At 44.3% G+C, this 26,447-nt stretch overlaps 1 protein-coding gene and 1 non-coding gene across 2 annotated transcripts in view; one reads left to right on the top strand and one right to left on the bottom strand.

The window, feature by feature from the left end:
* Nucleotides 1–26,447, top strand: part of Marchf4 (membrane associated ring-CH-type finger 4) — a 107,135-nt gene that overhangs the window by 7,486 nt on the left and 73,202 nt on the right. The window lies entirely within an intron of this gene.
* LOC117706368 (small nucleolar RNA SNORA73 family) lies at nucleotides 18,912–19,097 on the bottom strand. The gene has a single exon (XR_004606483.1). It is a non-coding gene; the product is annotated as a small nucleolar RNA SNORA73 family (small nucleolar RNA).

Consider the following 26,447-nt stretch of genomic DNA (forward strand, 5'->3'; position numbering starts at 1 on the left):
TGTGTTTACTGTGGGTAGTCATATGATTGGTACAATTGTGACTTTTTACCATGCACATACCAGGTAGAGGAGCAAGCCCTTCACGGCTGATAGGCAAGACACCACTGTGGACTGAAGAAGAAAAGATGGCTGGCACCTTCAGATTTTTCATTGCTGCCTTTTAGTTTCCACCTCCATTCAAAGTTTCTAATTAAGTTTCTAGCAGTCCTGCTTAAACTGGAAGCTCCAAGGATCCTTTCTTCATCCTAGACCCTTACTAATGCTCTCGTTGTTTGTTGGGCGATGGTATAAAGATGTTCAAATCTCACAGTCAAGTTGCCTGAATAGTTTGCATTTTTATGTATTATTGACATGCACACACCATGCTTATGAAAGTACTAGGGTGTGTCACTTTCTCTTTTTCTGTCTATCTCTGTCTCTTCCACACACACACACACACACACACACACACACTGAGAGAGACAGAGATAGAGACAGAGACAGAGAGACAGAGAGACAGAGATAGAGACAGAGAACCCAGGGATTGGTTTAGGGAAGATACTGTTGTCTTGACAGCTGTGTAGTACAGTTCTAAAATAAATTGTCTGTTGGCCCTCCACATCAGCAGTTCTCAACCTTCCTAATACTGGGATCTTTTAATGCAGTTCTTCATGTCGTAGTGACCTCCCAACCATAAAATTATTTTTATTGCTACTTCATGTTGTAGCATACATATCAGATATGCAGGATATCTGATATGCAACCCCATGTGAAAGGGTCACTCAACTACCCACATCAAGAACCACTCTCCACACGATGCTCATTAGAGTAATCTTGCACTTGCTAATCTGCATCAGTATTGGGAGGATTGGAGGATTTACTGGGTGTGGCTTCAAGCTCAGCCATTCATATAGAGAGTCACTTGATACAGCCAAGAAGGTAGGAAGGTGTGAGATATGGGTTCCAAGAGAGCCTGAGAGAAGATGAACATGGTGAATAGAGAATCATGTGTGTTGTTGAAGCCCAGCTTGGTCCTTTGAGTTTAGGGGAGGGAGAGAGACTGAAGGAAGGGGACATGCTGAAAGGGCGGTGGAAATGATCGAGCACTTCTTGTTTGCTGGGAAGAAAGTGGAGATGGAGGTGAGCCTGGGTGTAAAGGAGCTGGCAAGTGAATATTGTGTTCCCAAGATGCCATAGCATCCCCCACTTTAAGATGTATTGTATGCAAGCAAGGATTTGCATATGCATATTACATACAATGCATATTTGATACCTCCTTGTTTGGATGTGAAAAGCAAAAGTGGGATTTTGTTTGGATGTGAAAAAACAAAAGCAACCTTGTGACAAAACTGAGCAAATTACATTTTCAGGATATTTTTATTTGTTCTTTGACAATTTCATATATACATAGAGTATATATCAATCCTATTTACCCTGAATTTCCCTTCCCACTCCCCCAAACAGCCCCCTGAATATCCTCCACTTCATATCTTCTCCTTTTTTTTCTTTTATAACCCTCTGAGTCCCGTTACTGTTGCCTATTAGAATGCTTGACCGAGGCTGTTGGCTTGATCTTGTGTGGGCAGGCACAGCAGCAGTGAGCCTATGAGTGCAGTGACCGTACCATGCCCAGAAAACAGCATCTCAGAGACCTGCTCCCATCATCCATCTCTTGCATTCTCCCCTCCTCCTCCTCTGCAGTGTTCCCTGGGTCTTGAGTTGCAGGATTAATATAGATGTCCCATGGTGGGATGATACTCAACAACGGTCACCTATCCCCAGCAAGTTGATCAGTTAAAAGTCTCTGCATTAACTGTGCACAGCAGAGAGATGCTTCTTTGACTAAGATGAGAACATTAGCCTATGGTATAAACAGAGATATTTAAAAGGCATTTGGACAGTGTGTCCATGCAGTGAAACAACAGTAGTAGATTCTTCACTATGTCCCTTGAGTTCCCAGGCTGTGGGTTTTTGACCAGGTTTATAGTATCAGGTATGATTTCCTGATGAGGAACAGGCTCACATCCAAAGTGCTTGATTATCTTTCTAATCTTCATTTCACGGTTGCACTAGTGGGTGTAGCCTGATGGGCTGGTCAGTATGGTAGCATTCATGGTTCAGCACTGGGCAATACCACTGATGACCTTGTCCCTCCCTGTGGCCTTCTTCTGGTATATCAAAGTTAGCCAAAATGGAGAACATTTTCTGGTCAGTTCTGGCTTGGCTTCTCTGTTCTACAATCCAAGCATGTTGTATCTTTAACAAAAGGGTTTTACCATCAGTTTCGATAACAACGACAGCAATAACCTGTGTTGTTTGAGGAATCCCTACATAGAGTCCCCATAACTGATAACTTGTAGGGAGATAACCAGTCTTGGCATTTGATAGTTTCATTGATAGCCCATGTCTTCTGCGGGAAAGCACTGTCAATCCATGCAAGTCACCTGTGTTCAAACTCTTTCTAATTTTTTTTTGGGGAGGGGGACAAGGTATCACTATATAGCTTTGGCTGCCCTGGAACTCACTATGTGGACCAGGCTAGCATTGAACGCATACAGCTCTGCCTGCCTCTGACTCCCAAGTGCTAGATTTATAGGGACATGCCACTATACCTGACTTTAATAAAAAAAAAAAATTGTGAAGGATTCATTTTATTTTTAAGCCATGTGAATGTGTGTGTTTATGTGTGGGTGTGTGTGGGTAAGTGCAGGTGCACCAGAGGCAGCGGATCACCCTGCAGCAGGAGTTACAGATGGCTATAGTCCACCTGACACAGACTCTTGAGTCCTCTGCAAGAACAATATAGGTTCTTAACTACAGACCCAGCTCTCCAGCAATCGCCCTCTTGCAGTTTAACAATTAGCTTAACAAATGAGTGGGATTCCATAATGTTTTTCCTACATCCTTAGATTAAGTCAACCCACTGTCCACTGTCTCCTCTCTCCTCTCCCACTGCCCTAATTCTAATTCAAACCTTGAATCCCAAGCACCCCGTCTCTAGCTTTGTATCACGTGTGTACTATTAGCCCCTCATCACTTAAAGCCTCTTCCCTTCCCTACTCAAAAGCCCCGTTTCCCTTCCTGACTTCTATAGACTCCAAATTAAACATGCAAATCTAAAATTTCAAAGCTATCATCTACATATGACAGATCATGTGGCATTTGTGTTGCTGAGCCTAACTAAGTGTATTTTACACACATCAGAGAAAGAAGGTGGGGAATCGGAGCACATGAGCTCTGCCTAACTTTAGGATCCAAGGAGTTACCTCTTGACCCATAAAAGGATACCTCATTTTAAACTCAGCTAATTGCTTTCATGAGAATTCCTTTCCTTTTTTTTCTCTATCTATCTATCTATCTATCTATCTATCTATCTATCTATTTCAAGTAAAGTCTCTCTATATAGCCCTGCCTGTGCTAGAACTTACCAAGTAGATCAGGCTGGTTTTTGAACTCACAAAGATCCACCTGCCTCTGCCTCCTAAGTGCTGGGATTAAAAGTCTGTGCCACCATGCTCAACCTCATCAAGATTTCTGACTCTAAGCTGTTGGCAGTTGAAGCTAACTGGGACAGAAACTAAACTCCATACTTGGTGTTTAGGATTAAGAGAAATGGTAAAAACAGCAGTACTGGGTTAGGTTACACAATGGGCCAAATACTCGGTACTAGTCTATGAAATTTCAAGTTGTCTACGGAATTACTGGGAAAGTCAGATCCAATTATTTTCCTCATTTATAGAAAGGTTAACTTGAATGTGATTGAAGAGAATCAATATCTACAGAGCCCTCTTGAAGCTGCCATCACGGCTAAGACGTGACTCTGCACATGGTAGAAGCTTAGTTGAATTATTGAATCTTTCACCTTCCTGGAACATGTTCATCCCATGTTAATAATGCTATCTGTGGTCCCTAGTATATGCATTGTAGAAAGTACGTGTGTGTGTGTGTGTGTGTGTGTGTGTGTGTGTGTGTGTGTGTTTGTGCATTCACATGTGGATAAATTAAAATTCCAAATATGAGGGCTATGGATAACCTTTTCAGAGCCCAAACAATTTAATTTTCTTTTACTGCAAGGACAAATACTGATGGTTGCTGTTCTAGTGACCACAGTGATCCTTATCTTAGCTTGAGATCCCATGGCCCAAAACACACTTTTCCTTATTCTATTGAAGAATGATGGTAAACACACACCTTTTAAAAAGAAAACCCCACCTAAACAGGATAAATATCTTGTATCAACTACCACCCATGTCTCAAGGAACATTGACAAAAGCTTTCATGTCAGAAGGATGCAATTTCACTCCCACGCTGGGCCCTCCCCAGGTTGGTTATCTCAGGCTAATTATCTCATGACCCTGGACTTGAAAGCCATTGTTTTTAAGAAAGAATACAATACTGAGTTTGAACACTTGTAAGAAGTTTATCCAACATATAACAGATCTAAGAACATGACTGCTTTTCATGAGTTAGGGCATAGTTCCCTCCCCATCAGCATGTCTCAGGGACTTCTAAGGTTCCCTCTCTTGAACCCTTAGATGACCAAATGTTTAAGAACATATTTGGACCCCAGCGAGACCCCAGCATTAAATATTGTCGTTGCATGTGTCTAGACCCAGAGCCTCTGCTCAACAGCTCCCATTACTGTGTTACCTGACTCAGCTGAACTCTGTTCTCTCTCTTGGGTCAGAGAATTCTAATGGAGTTATCCTTATCCATCCCCACGATTGGATAATCCTGGTGGATTCATAGCCTTGATTGATCTTTATCAATCAGTGCTCTATGCTTGGCAGAAAATTTTTTTTTTAAAAAAACTCTTTATCTGGACTCTGAGTCCCCAGAAGCTAGGAAGAGTCTAAGTGTGCAGAGGAGCAAGCAGAGGAAGCAGAGGAAGCAGAGGAAGCAGAGGAAGCAGAAGAAGCAGAGGAAGCAGAGGAAAGCCTCGCTCAGTGCACACCTGCAGGGCGTTTGCACTCCAGCCACGGCTGGACTAGTGTTCTGGAATATCTGGGAGAGGGTTTAGATATGCTTCTAACATATAATAACATATAATAACATTGACCCGAGTGTGAGAAGAATGCTTCTCTCCAGTTTGTTCTCCTGCCTTAGGATTTTGTCTAGGACAGAAATCTCACTGCAGTAACAATCTGTCTCTAACATTTTTCTACCATTGTTAATCTCCCTTGTAAACAAAAAGAGAAGGCATGAGAATCAGAGCCTTTGGATAGATTCCAATATCTAAATAGATCTTTGGATTACTTTGTTTATATTTGTGCCTATTACTGTGAATAGTCTTTTCATTAGCACAATGTTATGTTAACAGTAGAACAGAGCAGGAAGTTCAGAGACTTCCCACGCACTCCCCGCTCTTCCCGCCACCACCATCTCCCACCCAAGAGGTACGTTTGCTACAATTGATTAACCAGTGCTAACCTCATTACCTAGAGTCCATTAGGGTTTGGTGCTTGCTTCATTTGCTCCCAGGGTTTCCCCCAAGCCCTGCCCATGTATAATGATTTGTATCCACCATTAGAGTATAAGACACTTAGTGATATACATCTATGTTTCCTCCATGTTCTTTTAGAAGTGTGTGTGTGTGTGTGTGTGTGTGTGTGTGTGTGTGTGTGTGTGTGTAAAAATAACATTTCTTAGTGCTAGGAAATACTTTGTTGAATCAAAGTCTTACAGTTTGACTTTTTTTTTTTGTAGCAAATGAGGCTAGCTCTCTTTTATGGTAGCAGCACAAAGACCCCTTTAGAGTAAATGTACTGAAATAAAGATGTTAGATAATTAAAAATAAATGATAAATTTGAAGAAAGTAATGTAGATGGAATATACAGGAAAGTATCCATGACTGAAGTCTGAATAATGCTCACCTGGGCATCATTTCCATGACTAAACATCTGACAAGAAGCTACTTAAGAAAGAAGGATGTGGCTAGAGAAGTGGCTTAGGAGTTAAGAGCTCTTGTTCTTCCAGAGGACCCAGGTTCGATTCCCAGCACCCACATGGTGGCTAACAACTGTCTGTATCTCCAGTTCTAATGAATCTGATGCCCTCTTCTGACCTCTGGATAACACTGCATGCCCGTGCTACAAAGACACATATACAGGTGAAACACCAATGCACATTAAAAAAATACAAATAACCAAATCCTAAGTAAAAAAAAAAAGAAGAATTTATTTTAGCTCACAATTTGAGGTTGCAATACATCATGAAGGGGAAGGGATGCTGGGGGAGCTTGCTCACCTCTGTGTGAATCAGGACAGCTGCTAAATGGGCAGGTTCACCATGTAGGGCACTGGAGGGTGCTACCTTTTACGTGTGGTATTAAGGTATGTGGTGCATTGCTTGTTTCTCCTGTCACTCTGTTCATGTAAGTTTTCTGAATTACAATCATTGCTTCCCATTCCTGGGTTGTGCTGGATAGTTTTATGTCAACTTGACACAGGCTAGAGTTATCTGAGAGTAGGGACCCTCAATTAAGAAAATGCCGCCAAGACTGGGTTCTAAGCAAGCCTGTAGGGCATTTTTCAAATTAGTGATTGATGGGAAGGGCCTCGCCCATTGTGGTTGGTGCCATCCCTGGGCTGGTAGTCCTGGGTTCTATAAGAAATCAGACAAAGCAAACCATGAGGCGCAAGTCAGTAAGTAGCATCCTTCCATGACCTCTGCCTCCAGGATCCTATCCTGCTTGAGTTCCTGTCCTGACTTTCTTTGTTGATGAACAGTGCTGTGGAAGTGTAAGCAGAACAAACCCTTTCCTCTACAACTTGCTTTGGGCATGGTTGTCTCATTGCAGCAATAGAAACCCTAACTAAGACAGCTGTGTTCAGAGAGTATTTGACTGCAGTCAAATCGGGAGCTTCCCTGGGAAAGTCTGGGAATCCCTGAACAGAGCGACAGACACTGAATGGACCCATGCCTCACATGCTTCAGCTCAGATGGACACATTCATTTCATCTACAATTCACTGGCTGCATCTTGAAACATTGTTTTACACACACACACACACATACACACACACACACACACACACACCAGTGCCTAGAAGCTGAAGATGCTGGGAGATGAGTGAGTTCTAAGAGCCTCTTCTGCAATGGTGGTTGTCTTGTTATTTCAGGGTAGTTATGAGTGTCAAATGATATGCTCTGTGGCAAACATTGAGAACATGGCCTGTCCCTCAGTACACACTCCATAAATACTAGCAGTGTTGTCATTCCCTCCTTTATAGAAGGAGGTTGAACTTGAGGATACTCAAGCTGCTTTTAGCTCTGCTGCCTTTGTGACACATTAGAGCAATGGTTCTCAACCTGTGGGTCACGACCCCTTGCGGGGATTGAATGAGCCCATACAGGGGTCATCTAAGACCATCTGCATATTAGATATATATATTACAATTCATAACAGTAGCAAAATTACAGTTATGAAGTAGTAACAAACATAGTTTTATGGCTGGGGGTCACCACAACATGAAGAACTGTATTGAAGGCTCAGAGCATCAGGAAGGTTGGGAACTGCTGTATTAGAGAAACAAACCCAGTTTCCCCTTCCACCAGAATAAGCTTCTCAAGAAAAATGGTTTTATGAAAGAGGAGTGGACAGAGCATGTGCAGGGCCCTGGAATTGATTCCTAGTATGAAGAGGGAGGGAGGGAGGGAGGAGGAGGAGGAGGAGGAGGAGGAGGAGAAGGAAGAAAAGATGGAGAAAGGAGAAGCAGCTTTAGAACTGTGCATTAAAGATCAAGCTGGGGAGAGAATTTAGGACACAAGACGTGGAAACTGCTCCACAAATGAGTTCAACGGAAACCCAGAGTCAAATATGCTTTTGATAAAATTAGCATGGTGGATCAGACCACAGGACACTGAACTTGACAAAGGGCTGAAAAGCTAGACCACGAGGCTTTCAGAATCAGGGTTCTAAATCCCAATGTTGCTGTGCAAATGTGTGACATTGGTTGAGTCACAGACTCGCCCAAATCTTAATTTCCTTCACGGTAGAATAAGAATGATAATAACGGAGCATTGTTGTCTGCGAAAGCTCTCAGGAGACTGTGTCATGCCAGGATACACTACGGGTACAAGCACACAGTAAACATTATCTGGATGTTGTTGTCTGACCTTGTCAGACCCCACAGCTTCCTGCGAAATTGCCTGGAGAATGTCTGCCTTGGACTGTATGTGGCTATGGGCTGATGACTTCAAGATGTGCGACATTCGAATGTAGGGCTATGGAAAACCAAATTTACCCCAGAATCACCTGTCAACTAAATAAAATTACCTTAAGATACATGAAACATTTTTCAAATGTGTAGGAAAGTCATCGTGGTGAGCAAAATCAAAAACATTCTTCAATGTAGAATAGCCTTGTCAATAAATATGTTCAAAGTATAGCTATATCATTTGGAGGCATGAAACTTTTCCCCCAGCATAACACCAGCTTATTACTTTTAAAAAGCTTATTATTAAGAGCTGGAGAGATGGCTCAGTGGTTAAGAGCACCATCTGCTGCCATTCCTAGAAGACCTGGGTTCAAATCTAACTACCCACATGGCAGTTAACAATTGTCTGTAACTCTAGTTTCAGGGGATCTGATGCCTTCTTCTGGCCGCCCCCACCCCCAGTTGTCAAACAAGCATGTGACACACATACATGTAGTACATGTAAACATACAAATAAGTATGTGGTGCACATACATACATGTGGTACACATACCACATTCAAATCAGCATGTGGTGCACATACATACATACATGTGATACACATACCACATTCTAACAAGCAAGTGGTGCACATACATGCAGGCAAAACAATCACACACAGAAAATAAAATTATTTTTAAAAAGCTTATTATTATAATTCATTATAAAAGATACAAAAGAGAAGGTGGACCAAGAAGCTTACAGGGTGATTCAAAACTTTTAAAATACATTTTTATTTATTATTTGAAAGCGTCACACATGTATATGGTGTAGTCTCTTTGCACCCACCCCACTCCAACTTCTCCAACTCCCCCAATGTTCCTGCATATCTCACTCCCAGCTTCACGTCATCTTGTTTTGTTTTAAATAAGCCACTAAGTCCAATGGGTGTTGCCCACATATGCATGAGGATGGGGTCATCCATAGGAACATGGACAACCTACCAGTGACCACACCTCCAGAGACAAATGACCTTTCTCCATTAGCCAGAAGGTACCTCAGCTGGGGTGGAACCTGGTGAGCTCCTCTTCCATCCATGCTGAAGTTTTCACTGGCTTGATTTATGTGAGTCTTGAACAAGTAGCCAGGTAACCACGGTTGCTATGTTCACAAGTGTAACCCCCATGTCATGTTCAGGAGACAGCCCTCATCTTTTGGTTCTTACATTGTTTCTGTCTTCACTGTCGCAATGCTCCCCGAGATGTGGGAAGTGGTTGACATAGCTATCTCATTTAGGGGCTTTGTAAAAATTCTTGAATATTTTAAAAAGTCTAAATTAAATACTATTCTAAAAAAAATACCTGGTTGGTACTTTACCAGAGTGTCAAGGTCATTAAAGATGAAGAAGGACAGGGGAATTGCCCTGGATGAGCGGAATTTATGTAGACCACACTGGCCTGGAACTCACAGAGATCCTCCTGCCTCTGCCTCCCTAGAACTGACTAGCAAAATCTAAAGAAATGAGAATGAAATATAATGTAGTATCTGGTTTGGAATCTGGACAGTAGAGGTAGCTAGCAAAACTAGAATAAAGCATGCAGACTCAACAATAGCCTTATGTCAAGGTTAAATTCTTGGTTTTGAGTATTGTATTATGTGCATAGGAGACATCCACATTTGAGGAAGTTGGGTGAATGGTACAGGAATACTTTGCTCTGCTTTTGTGTTTTAAGATTAAGATTATTTTAAAAGTTAAAAGATATTTAAATAAGGAAAGTTTACCAAACGTGAAAACCTTGGGAATTTCCAGTGTAGAGGCATGGATTGGGTGGGTGTGATATTTACTAGCTCTGTGTCTTTTGAAAAAAAGAATTCATTCTTCTGGATCATAGAGTCCTGTTTCTGCAACATAGAGCTAATATAAACAATAGAGCTGTTCTGTAAAGTTAAGTAAGAGAACTGGAGAGATGGCTCGCCAGCGAGGAACACTTTCTGCTCCTCCAGAGGACCTGGAGTTTGCCTCCCAGCACCCATGTCTGCTGCTTTACAACTGTCTGTAACTCCAGCTCCAGGGGATCACACACCTTCACTGGGTCTTCAAAGATACACACACACACACACACACACACACACAGTGAACACTCACACAGACCTCCACAGATACATATACATAAAAATGGATCACGTAAAAGAGAGGAATTAAGTAGTTGACAGCAGACACAGTGAGTGAAGCTCTGGAAATCTGTTAGGCTTCCTTTTGATCTGTCCTTCCCCTGCCTCTAAAATGGGTGACGATATTCAGTTCCTAGGTGTAAGTATCTTGTGCCAAGTGCTTTGGGATGGGCAGAATGGCACCAGAACAAGGCGAAGTGTTGTGTGGGCAGGAGAGTTTTCCCACTGTGTGATCTTAAGTATGTAAACAAAGTTAATAGCTCCTCGTGTAAACAGCACCGGCTGTTATGTGGTGTTGTTCATCAGTTTTTAACCTGATACCCCAAAAGGAACACTTTGGTGCAGAGTGAACGTGGGTTGTATGTTTTGGTTCATCCTGGGGTGATCCCTCCAGGAGCCACAGATTTGAGCCTCTGTGGAACAATGTTCTACTTTAGAAAAGAAAGCTTTCCAGGCCTTAGGCTCTCAGTTTTTGTAAAGTGGTTGGCAAACAATGAATGGGAGCAGAGCATGTGGGTGTACAGAGGTGTGACTCCCACAATGTGCCTGCTTGTGGGAGTGGGTGTGTGTATGTATCAGTGTGGGATATAGTATGTAGTTGAAAGAAAAAGGCCCTGGTATGGGTTTGTCCATTTGGCTGCTAACTCAGTGCATCTTTGTTCCAAAGAGGGTCCAGAGGTTCTGGTCTTTGCAGGGTCAGTACTGGCATTGTATGGTGCCCTGATTCTTGCTTTGAAGGAATATGTAGCTTGATTTCAAAGGATTTTCATACTCCCTTGATTCTATTTATTGAGAAGTAAACGTACAGTTTCTTGTAGCTTTTTTGTTATTTAAATTAAGTTTTAGCCTTGGTATGAATCAAAAAGCATTTGTTCACCATGATGCCTGGAATTTGTTTAAATATAATCTGGCAAGTGTAGGGGAAGCAGAACAACCACATGTTGGAGTTCGTGGTGGCCATGTAAGATTATTACATCCCAACTTTTCTCCCAACTTTTTATCTGTGTTTAATCTTTTTCATATTAAAAAGCATAACCTCTTGGTTGGTTAATTTGTTATAAAAAGATAAGTATGAAAGATTTTTATAAAAATTCAAGTTGAGCTAGCTGAGGGTACATAGGCTAGCCTTGGACACAATAAGCTTGAGGACCAGAGTCAAAAACAGACAAGACCCAAGCAAGACTCACAAGTCTTTCATCAATTTTGTTCCAAGAGTAGACTAAAGCTCACGACCTGTTAAAGGACTTTTACCCCAGGGTCACTATTAAATTTGAAAATATCTTGCTACTCATTTCATTTATGGACACTGGATCCAGTAGTGAAAAGAAACCAGGGCAACCACCAGCTCTGAAGACAGTGAGCACAACTGGGTGCCAGGCCCTAGGAATGCAGAAATGAGATGTAGGTAGAGATCCTAGGACAAGAGGCTGGTGTGCTCACATGCAGTTGTGCCTCAGGCCAGGGCTATGAGCAGTATCATCTGCACTGATGCTGCCTACAGAGCTGGGAGGATCCCAGAGAGGCTGTTAGATAGCAGAGCAGGCTAGCATGTAGGGAAAGCTAGTAAGGTAGGAGGATGTGTGCTCCAAGGTACAGGCATAAGAGACTGATCCCAACTCCTATTACCAGAAATGTATTCTCTCAAGGCTGGTCCATCTTGTCTCTCTCTCTAACTGCTTCTCCATCACTATGTTGGGCTTTAAGATCCAGTCTGGTTGCCTCCAGAAAGCCAGGTGATTGAACGGGCAGGGCGCAGATAGAAAAGGATGCTAACCCCTTGCTAGTACTAACTAGTTAGTACTCACTAGTCTTCTCAGTGCCTATTTTTGTAGGCTTGGTTTTATTAATCTTGTAGTAGGAACAAGTGGTTTGGCTGTACTTAGGGGTACTTGTCTTAGACTAGTAGCTCCACAAAAGCAATCCTGGTTCACTGAATGATACTTTTAATCCGGGCCTCTCCAGTGAGTCTAAAAGCTTCCTTCTTCTCCGACACAGAGAGAGAGCCACCTGTTTGTATTCCTGTGATTGGGAAGGAAACAGAAACCATTTTCCTGACATTTACAAGCAAGAGACAAAGGTCCAGAGAAGTGAGGTGATATGCTCAGGAGCGATGGCAAACAGGATAGCCAGGGTCTCCTCATCCCACGCTAAGAGATACAAGTGAACACATGTGCAGGGGGGAGCAATTGTTCCCGCTACCCTCTCTTTACAGCCTCAGATCTATTTATCCTCCACATCTAACACATCAGTATGCCAGCACCAAACCTAGAGAACTGAATGAGTGGGATACAGCAGAGCAAGTGGTTAATTTTCTTTTCTAATTAATCGGAGGCAACCCTATAACTTTTATTAGACATCGATCAAAATTTCTTTCAGTTGGAGGACTATTGATTCAAGTCAGGCTCTGCAGTTATGGAAGACACAAGGGGCCAAGCTCTCGTTTCACAGACCACGGGTGTCTTGGATATGCTGGTGGCTGCATTTTATCGAAATCGTGTTATCTACCTGTTACGACCTCGCCCCATGCGAGTAGAGTAAGATGATGAGATCACTTGCAGTACGTATTGAGCACCTGCTTAGTGTTAGAATGACACAGAGAACTCTGAAGATCATGCTCAACCCAATCGCAGCTCCTGTCCTCTAGGAACTTGTCTAGTCATGTGACTTCCAGGGGACCAGTGACAGGATGAGAAGGCCCAAGGACTCTAGGTATTATGGGAGCATGGGCCAGGGGATCCAGGAAGGCTTTACACTAGAGGAGATGGCTATCATAGACCTGGTTTTGGCTGAGACAGAGGATGGAGGCCATTATAGCCATGAAGAGAAACCGTGGAGAGGCCAGGGATCTTTAGCACACCAGTTGTTGCTCATCTCCTACCTGGCTGATACTGGTGCATTTAGTCCTGTGACAACATCTGTTGAAGCTGTGACCTCTGTTCTACTTGGGAGCTTGCTCTAGGACATTGGGTAGCAGGCCCTACTGTTCGGGGTGATTTTCATGGTAGCAAGAAATTCATGTTGTTGGGGAGTAAAACAGGTTGAAAAAATGGAGTGCAAAGCTCAAGAACCCCAATTGTGTCAGTGTTCCACTCGGGCTGTTGATAAATAGTGCTTCTTTCAAGACGTGGCCATATTCTAGATCCCTTACCTACAAGCTTTGGGTGAGGTTTTCCTCATTTCTCTTGCTCATGTCCTTGGGGATCTGATAGATGCAGAACAAAGTACCATGTTTTGTCTTGGTTTTTGTCTCCTTTTGATATTATTGTTCCCAGGTTGCCTTTAGCATCATCACTGCTCACCCTGATGCTCAAAGGTTCGATGAAGAAAAGTGAACTCACATTGAGAATTGTGAGATTTAAAAAAAGAGAGATATCAGGACCAAAGCCAGTGAGGGATGTATCTCTGTTACCATCCTATACAGGCACTGGGCTAACAGGACACTGTCAGGGATAAACAGGAGGACCAGCAACTCCAGGGAAATCAGAAGTGAAATCTGGCAGGATCGTGGCTCCTCAGATCCTCACAGTGGTCCCATGGGAGTCCTGGTAGCTTTAGACAATGGGTAATGTGCTCCAGTTTCTTGGAATTCTAGATAACTCTTGTCTGCTCTCTGCTAACCAGCCCTCGTCCTCTTAGAAATGTCAACAGCTGACTAACTTACAGTTCCACTGTGTTTCTGCTTCAACTACTCGAACGTGGCATTTAAATTGTACTAGATGATGTCTGGCACACAGTGGACTCACAGTGGTAGCAGTATCTCTTCTTTGTTGTATCTTCACAAACTTTGTTGACTCTGAATGAGTTCTTATGGATGAGATAAGTGTGCCGGGAAGAAGGTCAGCCATTATGTTCCAGGGATGTAATGGGGTCTTCCGGGACAAATCTATGAAAACTTGTCATCCCTTATTCTGTGTGGAAAAGAGGTACTTTCAGATCATTTGTTGGTTGGTTGTAAGGTTTAGACTTGGAGCTCCTGAATCCATGTCCAGTGCTCTTTCTACCATTTCATTAAACAGCAGTTAGCTCAACAGTTATTTTTCAACCAACTAAGATGTAGCAAGCATGTTATTAGCTTAACCAATGCAGGTAAATAAATATGGTTCCCCCTCAATGACTTTTCAGTCGAACAAGAGGAACCCAGTAACTGCCATAAAGATCATGATGGAGAGGTGTCCTTGTTGAAACATGAACAGAAAGGAAGGAGTAGCTGAGTCACAAGTAGTTGGCTTCATAGAAATAAACAGAACCTCCAGCCAACAGTAAGGGCCCACCAGAGCCAAGTGTGGGTATGCTCTGGCATTTACAAATATGAGAGTATGGCATAGCATGTTAGCCCAAGTGGGTATGTAATGGCTTAGTGATATAGGATAGCCTGGCACTTGGGATAACATGGTGGTATGTTATGGCATGCTGATATGGCATGACACGATCAGAGTGCAGTGGTATGTTACAGTGTGGTGTGATGGTGATGGTGTTATGGCACAGCATGGTGGTATTTTATAGCATGGTTTATTACAGGATGTGTTGCAGTGTTGTGGCGTAACATAGCATGGTGGTATGGCATAGCATGGTAGTATTTTGTGGCATAGCATGACAGGATGTCACAGCAGGATGTGACATCACAAGGTAGGGACTGTGGCACAGTATTCATCCTGGTGCAATACTGTGCCATGGAGTGGTGGTAGCAGGAATGCCTGTGAGTAGCGTTGGCAGACAGTTACAGGAAACCCAGAACCTGCTCCATCACGTCCATTGTCTCGCATTTCCTGAATATCGGGCAGTGAGAGGAGAATCTCTGAATATCGGGCAGTGAGGCTGAGGAGAATCTCTGCCTCCCTCCTGCCCTGTATCACAGTGTTCTGAGCAACCTACTCTCATGCCTATCACTGCCATGGGGAGAAAGAAGGTTACCGCCCCCTGCACAGCAACTGTATGGGCCTGCCTGAATTTGGATTGACTTCTTGGTTTGGCCTGTCATCCGAGCTTCCAGATATTCTGGCTACTCCCCACTGCCTGCCATTCCCTACAAACCCTTGAGGACTCCCAGGTTTTTTTATTTTCATTTGAAAGCCTCTTTCTTAGTCACTGTTCGATTGCTGTGGAACAGATACCATGAATACAGCAACTCTTATAAAGGAAAACATTTCACTGGGGCTGGCTTACAGTTTCAGAGGTTTAGTCCGTTGTCGTCATGGTGTGGCATGTAGACAGACATGCCGCTGGAGGCTCTTCAGCTGAGAGTTCTACATCCAGACTAGCAGGAAGCAAGGAAGAAGGGAGGGAGGGAGAGGGAGAGAGGGAGGGAGGGAGGGAGGGAAGGAGGGAGGGAGAAAGGGAGGGAGGGAGGGAAGGAGGGAAGGAGGGAGGGAGGGAGGGAGGAAAGAAGGAAGGGAGAAAGGGAGGGAAGGAAGGAGGGAGGGAGACTGACTGAGACTGACTGAGAGAGACTGAGAGAGAGGAGACTGAGCCTGACTTGAGCATTTGAAACCAGAAACCCACCCCCAATGACACATTTTCTCCAACAAAGCCACACCTCCTAATTCTTGTCAAGCAGTGCCACTCCCTAAAGAGCAAGCATTAAGATCTATGAGGCTATGGGGACCATTTGTATTCAAACCACGACAGCCCCCTCCCTCTGGAGACTTCCTCTCCCTTTTAGAGAGACTCCATTTCCCTCTTCCTATAGGCAGGCTTCAGAGAGCATCTTCCAGATCTCTGTTCACCTACATACTGCCCACAACCATGCCTGGCAACTGTAGAGATTCATGGACACAACGCAATGGATCCAAGCTACTTTTACCGATCCATTTAAGAGAAACATGTTTCCTTACTCGCAACTTCCTCTTTTCTGCAGAGGCAGGGACAGTGTGGATCTTTGAAAATATTCTGCTTACAGATGACTGGCGAATCAGAGTCCCATCATTCCACTGGCACACTGAGCTATACAATCTGCCGGGAGCCAATCCCCAAGTCCCTGCCCTCAGGGAGTATTCCTCCCCCAAACCAACCCCATCAGAAACAAACTGGAAAATGGCTGACAGGATCAAATTGAGTGGCATTCTGGAAAAAAAAAAAAAAAGCTGACCAACAGTCTTTTAGTACATTGAAGCTGAGAAAGGCTGAGTGAGTCTTGCTGACTGTGGGTGGGAGATAAACCACAGTGAAATGCTAAATGTGTTAGATGGGATTTTGAACACACACACACACACAGAGCTAGCACACACACATACACATAGACACACATACACACAACAAGCACACACACAGGCAGTAATCGCGCACACACACATATGTGCATGCATGTATGCAGGCAGGCATATATATATATATATATGTATACACACACACACACACACACACACACACACACACACACACACATATATATATATATATATATATATATATATATATATATATATACAGGAAGCTTAGTAGTGAAAAGGAGTCATTACTGTACCCTGACTGTGTGTGGTAGTAACATTGAGTGGAGCAGGGGAAGGGACAGAAAGAAGAAATGGTACTTTTTTTAAAAAAAAAAAAAAAAAAAAAAAAAAAAAAAAAAAAAAAACCTTTCCATATTACAGAAAAATGAAACAAAACAAACCTGTTTGGAGTCCTCAATCTTTCCCTTTCTTTGCCTCTGTCCACTGAGGGTGATTACCAATGAATATGCTCGACCAAGGAGTTTATTTCCTGTGTCTTTAATCCACCCATCTCTTATCTAAACTGCTACCAGCTCAGACCCAGCTGCCCTCATTTCTTTTTGGGACCACTGAGTCTCAGTCTCTCTCTCTCTCTCTCTCTCTCTCTCTCTCTCTCTCTCTCTCTCTCTCATAATATTTTTATTGATTATTTGGGAGTTTCACATAATGCACCCTGGCCATATTCACTTCCCAGTCTTCCCAGGTCCACCCTCGTCCCTGTGACTTCCCGAAAAGAAAAAAAGAAGAAAAGAAAAGAAAAAGAAAAATGCCAAGTCCAGTCTGTGTTGCCCGTGTACTCACTGGAGCATCACCTGACTCCCAGTAGCCAGCCCCTTAACGGAAGCTGAGTCCTTCCCCATGCACACCCTCCAGGAGCTGTGCACTGTGAAGGGCTCCCTTTCAGGGTCCCTACTACAATTTCTAAGAATTCGCTCCAGTGACCGAGCCTCTCTTTTAATGCTTCCCTTTTTATTTTTATTTTCTCCATTCTGTTTCCTACAGAATTGTAGAATGGTTGATGCTTCTTCACTTCAGCTTTTCCAAGAATCCCCTTCCGCTGAGGCCCTACTCACTGCCCTGCCTTGTTTTCCAAAGTCCCTCAGCTTTTGCCTGTCCTCACCCCTCATCTCCAATTGCATTTTCCTCACAGAGGTTTACCTGCGACCCAGGGGGCCCGTGCTCGTCTGTCTACTGGGTAGATCTCCATTCCTTGTTCTGTGAAGCTCTGTTTCTCGAAGCTGTTTCTCACATGGCTGACATCTTACATGCTTCAGAGATTTCTGGGTCCCACGATGTGTTGGGACCTCTGCCTGAGTCTCTTTCTACTCCTCTCACCACTTACCCATTGCAGTCCACTAGTTCTGTAACCCCCTCTCCACAACATTCTCCTGACACTTCCTTGGGACTGCTGCTTCCAAGCAGCTTGCATGCAAGATAAGAACATTCAATGAGTTTTTCTGTTTGCTCATTTTTAGTTAGTTAGTTTGTTTGTTTTTAAAAACTACCTATTCTGGCTGGATGGTGGTGGCGCACGCCTTTAATCCCAGCACTTGGGAGGCAGAGGCAGGTGGATTTCTGAGTTCGAGGCCAGCCTGGTCTACAGAGTGAGTTCCAGGACAGCCAGGGCTACACAGAGAAACCCTGTCTCAAAAAAACAAAAAACAAAAAACAAAAAACAAAAAGCAAAACAAAAAAAACAAAAAACCCTACCTATTCTGAGTTCATATTTTATTTTATTTTATTTTATTTTATTTTATTTTATGTGTATGAGTGTTTCGCTTGCATGTGTGTCTAGGCACCACATGCACACCAGGTCATCCACTGGAAATGAAGTAAGGACAGTTGTGAGCCATCATGTGGGGACTCGAACCTGGATCCTCTGCAAGAACAAGTGTTCTTAAAAGCCGAGCCACTGCTCCAGCCCTCGTTGAGTGTTTTCGACTGAATGAACCAACATGTTAGTTAAATCACTAGCATTGCATAGGAAACACCAGTGCTCCTAGCCATGTGTGTTCACAACAAGGAAGAAATACAATGAAGCAGGTTTTATTTTTGATGGTGTGTGTGTTTACATGTGTACCGTGTATCATGATTCCAAGTGTTAGTTCACAGGACAACCACCCATTCTATGCCAACAACCAATACATACCCTAAGTCACTGTTGTCATTTAGTCTAGGCTCTGCCCCACAGTTACCTGGCAACAGCCAGGTGTGCCTGACTCACTATAAAAGGGGCTACTTGCCCCCTCCTCTCTCTCTTGTTCTTGCTCCTTACCCTTTCTCTCCCCATTCCCCTTCCCCCTCTCTCCATGTGATCACCCTCCTCTCTCTCTCTCTCTGCCTTTTTTTTTTTGACACCCCATCAGCAAACAAACGCATAAAGTACTCCTAAGACCCACCCCCAGACTATGATTTAAGACTGTTTCCTGCATGGTTTGTCTCCTCAGTCATCGTCCACAGGACTCTGAGAAGTTGTAGGAATATGCAGACGCAGACTCGAAGCCCAGCTTCTTCTCCAACATTGTGGAAAGGGATTGTACATCATTGGGTGGCGCCCTATGCTCCCACACGCCACTAGGACAGAGTCTCTCTGCCTTTATCTGTCTCTACTCTCTCAACTCCCATGCCCTGAATAAACTCTATTCTATAGTGTGGCTGGTCCTTCAGGGGGAAGGGATGTCTCAGCGTGGGCCCACAGAGGCATCCTTTTTCCCCACACCTCACTGCACCTCCGCCAAACATATCCCTGGTTTCTCTTTAATTTTATAAAACACAACAGATATGGCACTCTGCTAAAAATCTGGAAAAGATCAAAGAAATATAAGCTATCTATCACCCTGCAAGAATGTTCCAACTATAAGGTAGACTGTTAAACTGAAGAACTAGCACTCAGCTGTATGGTAGTATCTGCTTGCCTGAAGGCAGAAAGAACGGGTTGGTTGGCTTGTGGGTGCCTATTTGACATTCCACACAGCAGCCATCAGCTCTTTGCCAGGCTGCTTAGAGATCAGGAGGTGGGATCTCTCTATTTGATCATACACAGAACAGACAAGCAAACTCAAATGGTTCGATCTCTAGCACAGAGCTTCTCTGACCTTAGCATGCACATGAACGGCCCACTATCTTTGTTCAGCTGTATATCCCAACTTTTCAAGCATACAGAGAGATTGAATTCTCTAAGTACCCAGGCCAAGATGGATGCTTCTGGTCCAGAGGAAACAGTCGGAGAAGCAAGGAAGTTAATGGTTCACATCCTTAGACAGTAGAGCTAGCTGGGGAAATTTATTGGTGCACAACCACAAAACCAGATTAATCGAGTCAGTCTCTAAGGGTGGGACAAGGCACCAATATTTTTAACTTTCTGCAGGCATTTCCAGTGTACAGTCAGGAGTGTAAATCCCATAAAGGGAGGTAGAGAAAAACATCGCTTGATAAAAGCTGATTGATTGGTCCAGATGGGCTAGGCTGTGCTGTCAAGTCATCTATCGGAAGTAGAATCAGCAATCTCAAAACAGGAGCTTATTTTAGAAAGTCTTGAGGCAGGAATCTAAAAACAAAACCAAGAATTACACAGGGTATAATGATGTGGTGTGTGTGTGTGTGTGTGTGTGTGTGTGTGTGTGTGTGTGTGTGTATTTTTTGGAGGGGGCGTCATTTAGCAAAGACTCAACATTTCCCCAGTCCTTAATGGATATCAGTGAGCAATCTTGGAGAACAAATGGGGCCTATACTTTGATAACAGGCAACAAAAGAGAGCAATGACATGACCTCCCCCCACAAAAACCCCTCAGGTTTTGCAGTCCTGTCTCCAAGCTGGTGCCTGACTGTTCAGCCGTCTTGTTTCCCTTCCTGGTGAGACTTGTCAACAGCCAGCTAATTAGTATTCTAAACACTTCCCATTTACTTGAAGTCAGCAACCACATGACCTTGTCACCCACTTTACTAAGAAAATTTGGGTCAGCTGTTCACATTCCATCACACACACCCACCCATACACACACACATAAACATATATACATATACATGTATATACACAAACATACACATATATATACATACATATACAAACATACACATATACACACATGTATACATAATACACACAAACACACACATATACACACATACACACACACACATATATACACATACACATATACATACACAAACACACACTTATACACATATGTATACATACACACAAACACACACATATATACACATACATACATACACAAACACACACATATACACACACAAGCACACACATATATACACATACACACATATACATGCACATATACACACATATACACATACACACATACATACACAAACACACACATATAAATAAATACATGTATACATACAAACACACACATATATACACATATACATACACAAACACACACATACACACATACACACACATATACACACAAACACACACATACACACATATACACATATACACACAAGTGCACACACACACACATACATACATGCCTCCTTTCTGCTTCCTTCCTCTATCTACTCTTTCCTTACTTTCTTCTTTGCTTCCTTTCTTCCTCTACCATTTGTTCTGTCCTACTGTAGTTCCAGACATTACTAATCTGACCCAGACAGTGCTTTTAGCCCCTCTTCTGAGCCTCTAGTCTTCTAAAGTTCTCCGGTTTCATTTCGGATCCCAATCTGTCATTCGCCAGCTGCTGTATGATGCCATGAATGTTGCTGGACATTTCAAACCTCAATATTCTTGCCTCCAAATAGAAATAGTCTCACAAAGCTATTTTCAGAACTGGAAATGTGCAGAGTTGGGATGAATAGGTATATATGCATAATAGATACATAAAGCTGGATAAAAGATTTACAAGGAGGCTGGAACTTGGATGTTTTTGAGACACTACTGTGGTCTGGATGTATGTATGCCCTTTGTTAAGTCTTCAGTGTGGTGGTATTAAGTGGCGGGGGCTTTGAGAGGTAGCTGGGCTTAGATGAGGTCTTGAGGACACAGCTTCTATAATGGGGATGATGGAGAATAGGAAAAAGAGGATACAGAAAGGTGATCTGCCGAAAGCCAGGCAGAGAGGCCTTCCAGCCCCCAACCACACTGGTACCCTGGCCTCAGATCCTCAGCCCCAGAACTGTGAAAAATGAATGGCTGTGTTTAAACATCTTAACTTCTGCTCTTTTGGTAAAGCAGTCCAAGTTAAGACACTTTCCTGTGAACTTGTCTATGCTCCCTATTGTCGAATGAAGAAAATGTCCTAACTCTTATCTTATTTCCTTAAAGGTCCTTCTGTTTGGCTACAGTCTTTAATTTAAGCCTGTACTTTCTGATAGTCTTTGTTTTTGCATGGGACAAAGTACCATTCCTCCTACAGACATGCACTTCCTGGCTTCCTCAGCCTCTCTCCTGTCCTTGTCACTACAGCCTCACAGGAAGTGATCACAGAGCCTACCTACAGCTGGCAGCTCCAGCAGGGACTTGGGGAGCAGTCTGATTGGGAGCTTGGACACAGCAGGCATCCTAGGAGGGAAATGAACTGTTGCATGAGGTAATCAGCTTTCTGGGGCCCAGTGCAGAGCAAATGGCCTGCAGACCTTCCTGCAGGTGCGAGGGGAGAAAACAACCCATTCCTGACTCTCCAGAAGGGAAGGATGACTTCTCCACTATAACCTAAGCTCATTTATTCTTCAGTGACAATAAACTCCAGAATCTCTCAGACACCCTACCCCTTCCCAGTTTACACAGAGCCTTCTTCCCGCTTCTCTGCCATTCTTTAGGCTTGTCACAAGTCACTGCCTTACCAGTCCCTCTGAGAGCCTGCGCTAGCCCCAGCCTATCCACCAGCAACAGAGACACCAAAGCAAAGAAGCACGGGAGCATTTTTACACCAGAAAGGCCTTTTGTCTTTGGAGACAGAAGGATGTATATGTTTGAAAAGCTCATCCCCTCCCCGTACAAGGTGGATGTCCTTGTGGGTTCCAGTTACCTCCACAGATGACCAATTTTGTTTTTGTCATCTTTGGAGTGATAGCAGACACCTGTGAGTGAGTATATAATTTTTTAAAAAATCAGGTATTCCCCCACACACCTCTCTCTCTCTCTCTCTCTCTCTCTCTCTCTCTCTCTCTCTCTCTCTCTGTCACACACACACACACACACACACACACACACACACACACACACACACACACGATTCGACTCTTCTTGAAAATTGGAAGATGAGGAGTAAGCAGGCTTCCTTCCCCAGAAGGCAGCTGTGGGCTGATGCTGAGGAGGGGCTGTCCCTCCCTAACATGAGTAGCTGGCTATGGCCGTTACTGATTCTACATGGTCGATACGGAACATTGCGGTATTGCCATTCTATGTTGGTTGATGAGTAGCTGCTATCTGTAGCTCCATCATTCTAGTCCTTCAGTTCCCTCCTTGGGCTAAACTTCATCGGGGTCAACAACTAAAAGGTTAATGTATGCACTACAGGTGGTCACTGGGACCTTCTTCAGGGTATGCAGCAACTGGTTCTGTTCCGATCCAGTTGTTAAATACTTTGAGTAAATCTACTGTCATGCATTGAGGTCACCACCTTGGGTTCATAGCTGCGTTACTGCCATCAAGAAGGGAGGTTTTCAGAGGACTGAGTCCTGCTTGAACCCTCACAATGCCAGCTCCTTTCCTTGTCTCTCTCTCCTTTGCTGCTAACAGAACACCCACTGTCTACCTGTGCCCTGCTCCTAGGACACACCCCAGCCGTGGACTGAGGTGGCCCTTCAGCCTAAACCTCTCAGCAGCAAGCAGACGAGAGGCAGGATACAGATGGTTGTCTTTTGCATGTGGGCAGCCAGAACAGAGCCGTTCCTGAGAGACCGTGGGTGTAATCAAACCCATGTCATTTCTCAGACAATGGAGACAAACAGAAGAGCCATCTCAGTCGGGGTGGAGAGCACCAGCAGGGAGCAGGCCCAGTGGAGAAGCTGCAAAATGGTATAAATTAATGAAAACTCTAGCCGAGCCCCACTGCCTGCCTTCTCAGAGTGGTTCCAGCAACAGCCTTCCTGGGGCCTTCACACCTGGGGGGCAGGAACTTGTTCTGAGGACAAATGACTATGGGGGAGAGAAAGGAGGGGGCGGTAGAGGAAGTGACTGGCACTGGGGAGCAGTACACACCTTGGACAGAAACCAAAAACAATGAATGTGCAGGAACAAGGACCGCTGCATTGCCTTGGCTGTCCATGTAACCTTCACCAAGGCTTGTCACTTCTCAAGGCCTCACTGTGGCTATTACTCAGTAGGTTGGGCTAACAGAATATTCAAGTTCATGAGAGCCCCATGTTCTGTGGCCCCCAAATATTTATCTATATGTTCGAAAAGTACTGCTAAACTCTGTTGCAAGTCTTCCTCCTCTCTTCCTCCTCACCCCTTCTCTGGGCCAAGGGATGGTAAGACTGGGTGCACAGAGTAGCCATGTGGAGTTCCTTTCCAAGGAGGAATGGACAGAAGCAGTCGAGATCACAGTCTCTACTGACTCCAGTGGGTCCACTGAATCCACATTGAGACTCAAGCCTAGGAAGGTGTCCCCACCCCACACCCCGTTCCTCTCCAAAGACATTCTGGTGGCAGCGGGAGGTCGGGGGACAGTGTTCTAGAGGCAGAGCTATCGAGAGCTGTGAGTTAGCTCCTGGCAGAACCAAACTGTCACTTCTTGGAAGTCATTAGGGGCTTAATGACATGTGGCCTTAAATCAAGCTATACGCAGACGGGAAAGTTATCCCTTAACTCACCCACAGATGCCTCGTTTTGGCCAGGAGACCTAAGCACGGTTGCAGAACCCAGGCCAGGTCACAAACCTGGCAGGGGATTTGGAGGAGTCTGTGCTCTGGGGTTCCTGTTGCTTTCCTTCCTTCGGGGTCAGAATGGGGTAGGAAAGAGAGAGGCCTCTGCCTGGAGATTGTGGGTTTCTCCACTTTGGTGACTGAGAGCAGAAGATGGGAGGGCAGCCCAGCAGGGAATGCTGCTTCATTTAAGAAATTGTTTTCAAATCTCCCAGCAGGAACCCAGAAAGATGGCAGAAATTAAGTGTATAATTCCTCTGGGGTTTCTTGGTACCTGATTGCCCTAGCTGGGTCCTGGGTGATAATGGTGTCTCCTGGAGGGGCTTGAGGGGGTCCTTGGTAATACTGTTTTATACTTTAGAGATTCCAGAAAAAAACCAGAACTCCAAGTCTGTGGTGACCTTGTAGTGGGCAAATAGATGATGGTGTCAACAGATGGATGAGGACCAGGAGGGTAGATCGGATTTCAAAAGGATTGCTGGACTGCCAGGCTCCTTGTCTCAGCACTGCTTTCTCTGAGCTGAAGAAAAACACTCCTTGGCTGAGCAGCTAAGACAGGGAAGCATGTTTCACAAGAAGAGGGGAAGGGCGGGTGGAGAGGAATGAATGGATTTTGTGTTTTGACATATTTACTAAGAAATGTGGAAACTGCTTAGCACCTGCTAATTAGAGTCAGAGCAACCTGAATTCCCCGAGATGTGCAGATGCCAAGGGAGGCTGAGTCTGAAGGATGGGTGGATTTTCTAAAGAGGATTATGGGCTTTTCCTGATTGAGGATGGAGGACCCTGGGTACTAGAAGAGAGAAGACAGGAGCTGAGGGCAGTGAGCAGGGAAGAGTCATTTTATAGTGCAGCCTGGATTTCTCTGAACCCTTTCTCCCCCACTAGAAGCCAGATACTTTCTTTCTTTCTTTTCTTTTCTTTTCTTTTCTTTTTTTTTTTTTCGAGACAGGGTTTCTTTGTGTAGCCCTGGCTGTCCTGGAACTCACTCTGTAGACCAGGCTGGCCTCGAACTCAGAAATCCGCCTGCCTCTGCCTCCCAAGTGCTGGGATTAAAAGCGTGCGCCACCACTGCCCGGCTCAGATACTTTCTTCTCTCACTGATATATTGAATGGAACAACTGCTCCTGTGGGTTCTGGAGAGAATGACTTTGGAGACCAGATTCTTGAGTCAAGCTGCAGTACTTCGGTCATAGGGCAGGTCCAATGGCCTTTAGTTCCTTCTCTGTGCTTTGACCTCTTCTGAGGCTCCATTCTCATCTTTCCTCTATGCAACCAGAAGACAGCCTCTTGGTCATTTATGAGCATGGCTCAGGTCCCACTCCTCAACCTCTCACTTGTTGCTAGGGAACATTTCTGGGCCTGGGAGATGCTATCAGGACTTGATTCATAGGGTCATTGTGACAATGAACTGTGACGGCCAACCTGAAGAGCTTCTAAGTGCTCAGAAACGCTCGGAAATCACCTTTGAGGACTTTAGAGTCCAAACCCCCTGACTATAGCAGCTCAGTCAGTGAGTAGCTGTGTGTCTAGCTGGGTCAGGGTCTGTTCAAGGAGGATAGGGTTACAAAGATGTTACAAAGATGTCCGTGGTTCTGTAACTGAAAGCAGAGGTGATATATGTCAAAGGAAGGTGATACCCCAAAGATGGAGGACAAGAGGGAGAAGTGAGCGAGTAGGGCCTGCAAATCATGCTTTCTGGTGAAAACTGAGACCACCCAGTGGATGGGGTGCTGTGGGTGCTGAAATGGAGGGGACAAAGCCACTGTTGAAGCTGCGACCTGCAGCCACAAGGAGCCTCTGTGATTGCCTCTGAACTCCTGTCCTTCTGTTTGGCAGCCCCACTGAGGAATTGTAGGTTACAGGAGTCACTGTCCTGCTGTATGTTGCTAGGATTGCTTTTCTCCTCTTAGTGTCTCCTGCTCCTGATGGCCATGCAATACTTATGCAAACCCCACAAGGCGACCTGCAACATGCATAACTGTTCAGAACAGTCTCTAGGAAATGCTGGTGTTTGTAGGATATGGTTTCACTAACAGAATTTTAAAGGAGGGAGGGGAAGAGTAGGAAAGAGAAGGGAAGTTTAGGGATGCGAGAAGGCATGGCTATTAAAGTTC

The sequence above is a fragment of the Arvicanthis niloticus genome, chromosome 3 (assembly GCF_011762505.2).
Source record: "Arvicanthis niloticus isolate mArvNil1 chromosome 3, mArvNil1.pat.X, whole genome shotgun sequence".
Lineage (NCBI taxonomy): Eukaryota > Metazoa > Chordata > Mammalia > Rodentia > Muridae > Arvicanthis > Arvicanthis niloticus.